The following is a 7500-nucleotide window of genomic DNA, read 5'->3' as shown; positions in this document are numbered from 1 at the left end:
TCGTAAAACCTCTACTAAAACTTACAAAAAATAGAAAAAAAATAGTTTGTACAAGATAGCACTAAGCTCGCTGCTGCTGTTTTGGGACAGATTAGCAGAATATTATTACAATTCATCTCTAGACGTCCCCCTGATGTTTTGGTTGAATGTTATGATACGGATAAACTTGCTTCGAATCCTGATTTGGGATGGAGTGGGGGTGGGGGGGGGGGGGGGGGCTTTTTAAAAAATGAATTGTTACGGGACTTTCCAATTGTCTCCGCGTAATGAATACAGTCCTACCAATATCGGCGATGGCCCGTAAATTTGGAGATTCTGTCTTTATATAGCCTTACTGTGTTGGACGTTAAAACCAAACCATTCTATGCCACACCTCTCTGCATCATTTCCCCAAAGGTATATTATAATGTGAGCTGTTTTCAATGGATTGTAGAGGCCCAAGGTGTGGGTTTGAACCCAAACTGACCAAGGATGATGATTTGAAATGTTTCCATATTTATATATTTGAGACAACCCACTGATATATATATATATATATATATATATATATATATATATATATATATATATATATATATATATATATACATTTATGCATTCAATGAAGAGGCCTTAACTGTTCTGAATGGAACATAAAACTCATATATTTTGTATCTTTTACCACATTTTGAAGCGTACATAATATTAATTATTCCTTTTTGTTCGGAATCAACATTTCTAAGCTAAAGAAATGTTCACCTGGGGAAAGAAGAATAAACAATATTAATATGATGAAAAAGAATACTTCTATAGACATTGTGTCGGGGGGCAGGTTTTTCCCCTGATCTTTTGTGTCACTGTGAGGTTGCATATGTCTCCATTCATTAATACATATTGTTATACATATATACATCATTATTATTATACATGTATATATGAAGAATCCAGTCGAAGAAAGAGCATGGTCGCAAACGACAAATGGTGAGGATATCAATTTTAAGAGCTTGTAGATTCATAACTACATTTCTGTTCACCTGTTGGTTGAGTATTAGTATTATTGTTTGATCTCCCATCTAACAGTCTACACGTTTTTGAAATTAATATCCCTTCAGTTTGTGACTATGCTTAATCCTTCATATGTTATATAATATAATATTATGACAACATACAGGGTGATCCAACCCCCCCCCCCCAACAACCTGTTCAACTTTTTTTCTAAATAACTCACACGTAATTTGTACTAGAATGTTGTAGTTTGTAACAGATATAATTCATTTACAAGGAATTTGTTTGATATAAAATCCACAAAGAAGAAACATTTTCAAAAACGAAAATGGCGTTTATAAAAACCACCTATAAATGCAAAATGCACCAATTTAAAAGATCTTATAAGGAAAATAAGGAAATGATTGGGTTTTTTTTCTTTCCTGTTATTTTTTAAATCTAATCTTTCCATCCCTGCAACCTTTAAACAATATTTCTTTTCTCCTTCAAAGTTAGAATAATATTGCTTAAACTCTGGAATTCCGAGAACCAATGGTCAATAGGTCCTCCTTTGGACTCTACACATTTTAACGCGTCGTTCGTAATGCTCAGTGGTGCCGAACACAAGGATCCACTCAACCATGAGTACTCAAAGCCACACACACGGTATACCTTACAGAATGGAGCTGTTTCCAGAGACAACATAAGGAGGAGGTGGGGGGAAGGGCAGCATTTGTGGAGTTGATATATAACCTGAAAGTTAAATATTCTTGGGCTTTGCCAAGGAACAAAATGTCATAGAGGAGATGTTCACGCTTTTCAAGACGACCGAGGTACCATGAACACAGTGCTGTCCTCTTATAGTTTCGCGAACGGGAAAATGGTACTGTCGAAGATGAAGGCCTGCTTTGAGAATGTGGACCGTTGAAATGTAAGAAAGTCATTGCTGCAGACAACGTCTCATAGGGCTCATCTACTGAATTCTGCTCCTTAATGACGTTTAAAGGGGTTCAGATGGTGTGTATTTGACCTGAAGTGGTCGTTTTTGGGGGGAATTTTTAGTTCTGATTCTCTACAGGTCCTAACTGAAGGACCATTTCCCCATTTGGCATCAAAGAAGGCCACACGGGCACCTTAACATTAATTCCGTACCCTGTGCGAAACTTACTAAAAACTCTCTACTCTTTACTAATCTTAACCATAATCTCAGCAGCCTGAGGAAACTTAAGGGAAACATTCTGCGAACTTCTGTTGGCCTGTTAGACTACTGTAGTTTGCAAGATGACCAGATCGTTGGGATTTTTAGTGGTTGGCCTAGTGCGAACTAGTGCGTCATGCTACAAAAGTGGGGACATAGCTGAAAATGTTTTTTTTTTACGCACTATGTAGATCAAAACTATTGTGTGGATTTATCTAAAATGAATATCGGACAAATTCCTTTTGGCCTCCAAATGTTGTGTACAAATTTGAAACGCAAAACTTCAGCGTGGAGGAAAATATTAACAGAAAAAGTTGTACAGTGTTTTGGATCACCCTGTATATAAACATATTTTGTTGTCATAATATTGTTCTGTTGAGTATTTAAGATATCTAGATCTAAGATGACTTTTTAATGTTGGGCTTACAGAGATTTATGCTATCTGTTCCCACGTTTCACATATCATGTGGATTGTGATAAATTCGGAAAGTTTTACGTGATGCTGACAATTTGTTATGTTATTGGATATCAACGTATACAACTATATAAAACATTTTCATCTATGTCGTTTCTCATTGATCCATTGATGTTGTATATTATTATGCTTGCTTTTTTTTAAATATGAGAATTCTGAGGTCCAAATTTTCCACATTTTTGTGCTGATGTTTTCCAAAAATGAACCCCACACAGGTGATGAGCCGATTCGTCTTTGTTTTGTGTTTAAAAAAAATTATGGTGTCTTGTTTCAATTTGCGGGTGGTTGGCGAAGGCCTTAGGTCCTACTTATTCTTTCCCTCTGCTGTTTCTCTCTGTCCGTCCTCCTTTTTACCCCCAGCACTAAATGCCAGTATTGTGTCGACGTGCTTCTCCTTTTCTCTTTACTCAAAGTCAAACTTAATTTGCGGGTGGTTTGAGGGTGTGACAGGTATATCATACTTCTCTATTCCTACTCAGTTGTTCGTTTGTTTCTGCCTTTTTGTCTGTCTTACTTTTCCTTGTACTAAATTGGCGTTATTTGTCGGTGGTTGGCGTGGTGCGGTTTGCTCCGTCTTTCCTATCAAATATATGGCTTTTTTCGTCTATGCAGACGGTCAGTTTAGCTTAAGATAAGTCTCAAGGCTGTCTTCGTGCAGCTTCTTTCACGGCTAATTCTTCCAATGAAGATTCTTCCTATCAAATAGCCGTCTTCTTTATCTCTCCCCTTTCTTTTCTTTCTAAGTTTCTCTCTATTAACACTTTATTCTTCAGCATTTATGATCTAATTGTGTTGCAAGTGCGCAAGCCTCTTACCCAGACAAAACCTGATCATGTTGCTAGTGACTTCGCTCCGAAGTATACAAACAGCTTGCTACAGGACTTTCTCCTGTCATTCTATCATCCATCGGAAATGGATATAATGTTCTGATATTATCATCATCATCATCATCATCATCATCATCATCATCATCATCATCATCATCATCAATGCCTTTCACCCCTGGCAGGGTATAGGCCACATACAAGTTCCTTCCATTTATCTCTGTCCTGAGCCATCCTTCCAAGCTCGTTCCAAGTGAGCTTCATTTCTCTCATGTCCCTTTCCACGCATCTCCTCCATCTGATATTATACTTCTTACTATTTTAATTCCTTCGTGTAATTGTAGCTGTTATTGTTTTACTACCAAATTGACACAATTTAGACCATTAATTAAGGAGTCAGGCTGTTTCGACTGTGCCTGCCAGTGTCAACTTGGGCCGAGGGGGATACGATGTTCCAGTCGACAAACAGTGATACCCCTCCCCCCCCCCCCACACACACACCCTTTTATCAAACACGAGAATCATACTCAGGTTTTCTACAACAAGCGACAGGAAAGAGAACCTAACTGCTACACAACAGATGCTGATGTTGAATAAGTCATATGTGTCAAGGCACGTTGGAACCAGGCCCTCGTCAATTTTTGGACATAATATTTATGGAGTTATTGGTAGCTTCTTAAAGCTTGTTTATTTGCGTTGCTCGTAATGAAAAAAAGTATACCTATCTATCTGGAATAAAAGTTGAGATATTTGCGATTGAAAGAGTTGGGGGTCGCCTGGTGCCAGAAGTAAAATTAACAGGAAAATTACCGCTAAGGTTAGGTAATTTCCAAAGCTTGAGTGTCCTTGGGAACTGCACATTTACATTAGTTTGTACGTGTTTTTGGTCATTTTTTTCAGAAAAATCCACGGAGAAACGAATTTTCATGTGGACGTAAAAATGCTATGGCTCTAAAAGTCAAAGGAAATTGCACAAAGGGCAGAAAATGTCGGTTTCTTTAATTTTTATGATTTTGACAAGCCCCTTATTTCGCCAAAATGCCACACATAATACTTATTTTGAAAAAGTGTATAATTGTTAACGCGAGGCAATAAAGAAAAAGTGAAAGAAATGAGACATTAAAAACACGTAAACGAAAGCGGAACACACACACACACACACACACACACACACACACACACACACACACACACACACACTCACACATGCGCACACTCACACACAAACATACATACACATATACGCACGCATACACGCACAGAGGTATACACAGACACATACACACTCGCAAATTTACATACGCTCACATCAACACACATACACACACTCACACACACGCGCTTGCATAGTCGTGCTCGCATACATACGCTTACGTACGCGCACACACATTCACACACACACACACACATTCAAACACATTCACACATACACACACACACACACACACACACACACACACACCCATGTATACATACACATACACTCTCACACGCGTGTTTGTGCAAAAAAAAAGCCACAAAAATACCCTCACAAACCCAATGAAGACAGCTAAAACATAACATATTTTTTCACATTAATTTATTTTTTTATTTATCATTACGAATGACAAAGAGGAAAACATGGTTTGATTGATTGGTATAACGATATAGTGACTATATATATATGTTGTTTAAAGAACGCCTCTGGTCTCTCCTACTGTTTGATATCATCATCATCATCATCATCATCATCATCATCATCATCATCATCATCATCATCGTCACTGTTGTCCACTACTTGATTATAGTTTAGATATTTTTAGTGTATTAAAACATCTCGTAGTACAAAGTTTTGCCCAGTTAGGCTTCATCGGCAACAGAACTAAAAGAACAAGAACAAGAACAACAACAATAACAGCAACAACAACAATAACTACAACAACAACAACAGCAACAGCAACAACTACAGCAGCAGCAGAAGCAATATCATCATCATCATCATCATCATCATCATCATCATCATCATCATCATCATCATCATCATCAACAACAACAACAATAAAAATAACAACAACAACTACAACAATTACAACAACAACAGCAATAACAACAGTAGTAGTGAGGTCTATGAGGAGTTGCATGACGCAACATGTTTGGGACATCCCCGACCATGTGAGATAATCTACATCCCGGCAGAAATACATAATCAAAAGTAAATATTAGATCTAGTCCTCCCCACCTCTCCCCCCCCCCAACCCCCCCCCCCACCCCACACATGCATTCCGCTTTTCTTGCATTGGGAATCGAACTCATGTATTTCACGGACAAGAAACAGAGCCTGGCCACTATACCACAAGCAGAATTATGTTGGGTAATTGTGAAAAAAGAAAAACAACAACCGGGGGGTAATTTTCCAACAATGAGTAAACTTCAACAATAATGATGATATCATAAGATTCATAATTGTAATAACAACAACAACAACGACTGCAACAATGCAATACATGTACTTAGTTATACACAACGGTGATGACATTAGTAAAAAAAAAAAGAAGATTGTAATGATAATAATAATAATAATAATAATAATAATAATAATAATAATTATAATAATAATAATAATATAATATTAGTAATAATAATAATAATAATAATAATAATAACAATAATAACAATTAAAAAAAAATAATGATAATAATAATAATAACAGTGGTATAGTCCGGGCAACAACAAATGGACAACTTGTCGACCTCATTTCCCGGAATCAAAGTTGCGAATCTCTCTGATTTTTTCCATACGCCTCTGAATTCTAAAAGACCTAGAAAATCTCGATTTTCGTGCATACGCGACAAAAATAAAGAGGTGTTGTCTATATAATCATTAGTAATTAATTGATCATAAAACCCAACACCACAAACTTTTTATAGCAAGTACGGTACTAATCTAAAAGCATAACAATACAGGGTGTCGTTGCTGGGGCCAAGCCAGAAATTTCAGGGGGAGGGGGGGGGGGGGGGGGAGGAGGGGATATAGTTTGGTCAAATCCAAAAATGTGGATCAACTGAGTGCTAAATTTGAAGAGCTAATGGGTATGTCATTGGGCACCCCCCCCCCCCCTGCAGATCCATAGGCAGAGCACCCCCTTTTCCACATGCATGTCTTGTCCTTTTTTTGGGGATTTGTTATAGAAGAAAAGAGACGACACAGTATTCATTATAACACAACATAGATTTTTGTGAATGATCAAAGACATAAATAATGTATCACTCAGTAACAGTTTCAACATCGTTAACAAACAGACCTGCCGCTCAGAATTCCTTTACAAATTCTCTATGACATAAAAGCCATGCAAACGGAAGTAAAAGATGAATGATAAAGAAGAAGCTTCCCCAAGTCGCTACCTTAGAATTATTATGTCCTGTCTGCTCAGTATCCAGTTTTCAGAAAAATTGATGTTAAAAAATTGAACTTCATAACACGCCAATCTTTATCGAAAGCAATTCTTTGAATATCTCGCTAACGACTCAGAATAACCTTACGATTTTGGTAGAGCAGACAGAGAATCAATTTGATTTCTAATCCGATGGTCTTAGTAGCTCCAAACGGCCAAAAATTACAAATAAAACGTTGTAATTCTGAGGTAGCCAAGTGGTACCCTCTAACCACCCACGAAATCGAGGTCAGGAGTTGTGATAACAAACCGTATAGCATGTACAATGAGGACATTTACGCTCTGAACTATTAGTTGGCCTAAAACTGTTGGCCCTATTGAATACAAAGGTGATAAGAATTATCGATCATAATAATTATGTTATGGTTAAGTTATTTTTTAGGCGAAGCCTCGAAATTCAAAGTCTGTCTCCGAAAGGGCCGAGTCAAGTAAACGGAGAGGCTCGAAAATTCATTTAAAAATCCCCCCAAAAACGCAAAAAAAACCCCACAAAAAAATCTAAGTCCAAAATGTGGGTGTTTTCACGCCCCTGTCGACACAACGTGGAACTTTGAGGACGCGGGCTTTAGATCTTGCCTGCCAGGGTTAACCCTTGATGAGAGAGAAAGAG

The sequence above is a fragment of the Aplysia californica genome, unplaced genomic scaffold (assembly GCF_000002075.1).
Source record: "Aplysia californica isolate F4 #8 unplaced genomic scaffold, AplCal3.0 scaffold00722, whole genome shotgun sequence".
Classification (NCBI taxonomy): domain Eukaryota; kingdom Metazoa; phylum Mollusca; class Gastropoda; order Aplysiida; family Aplysiidae; genus Aplysia; species Aplysia californica.
This window is presented reverse-complemented; position numbering follows the sequence as displayed.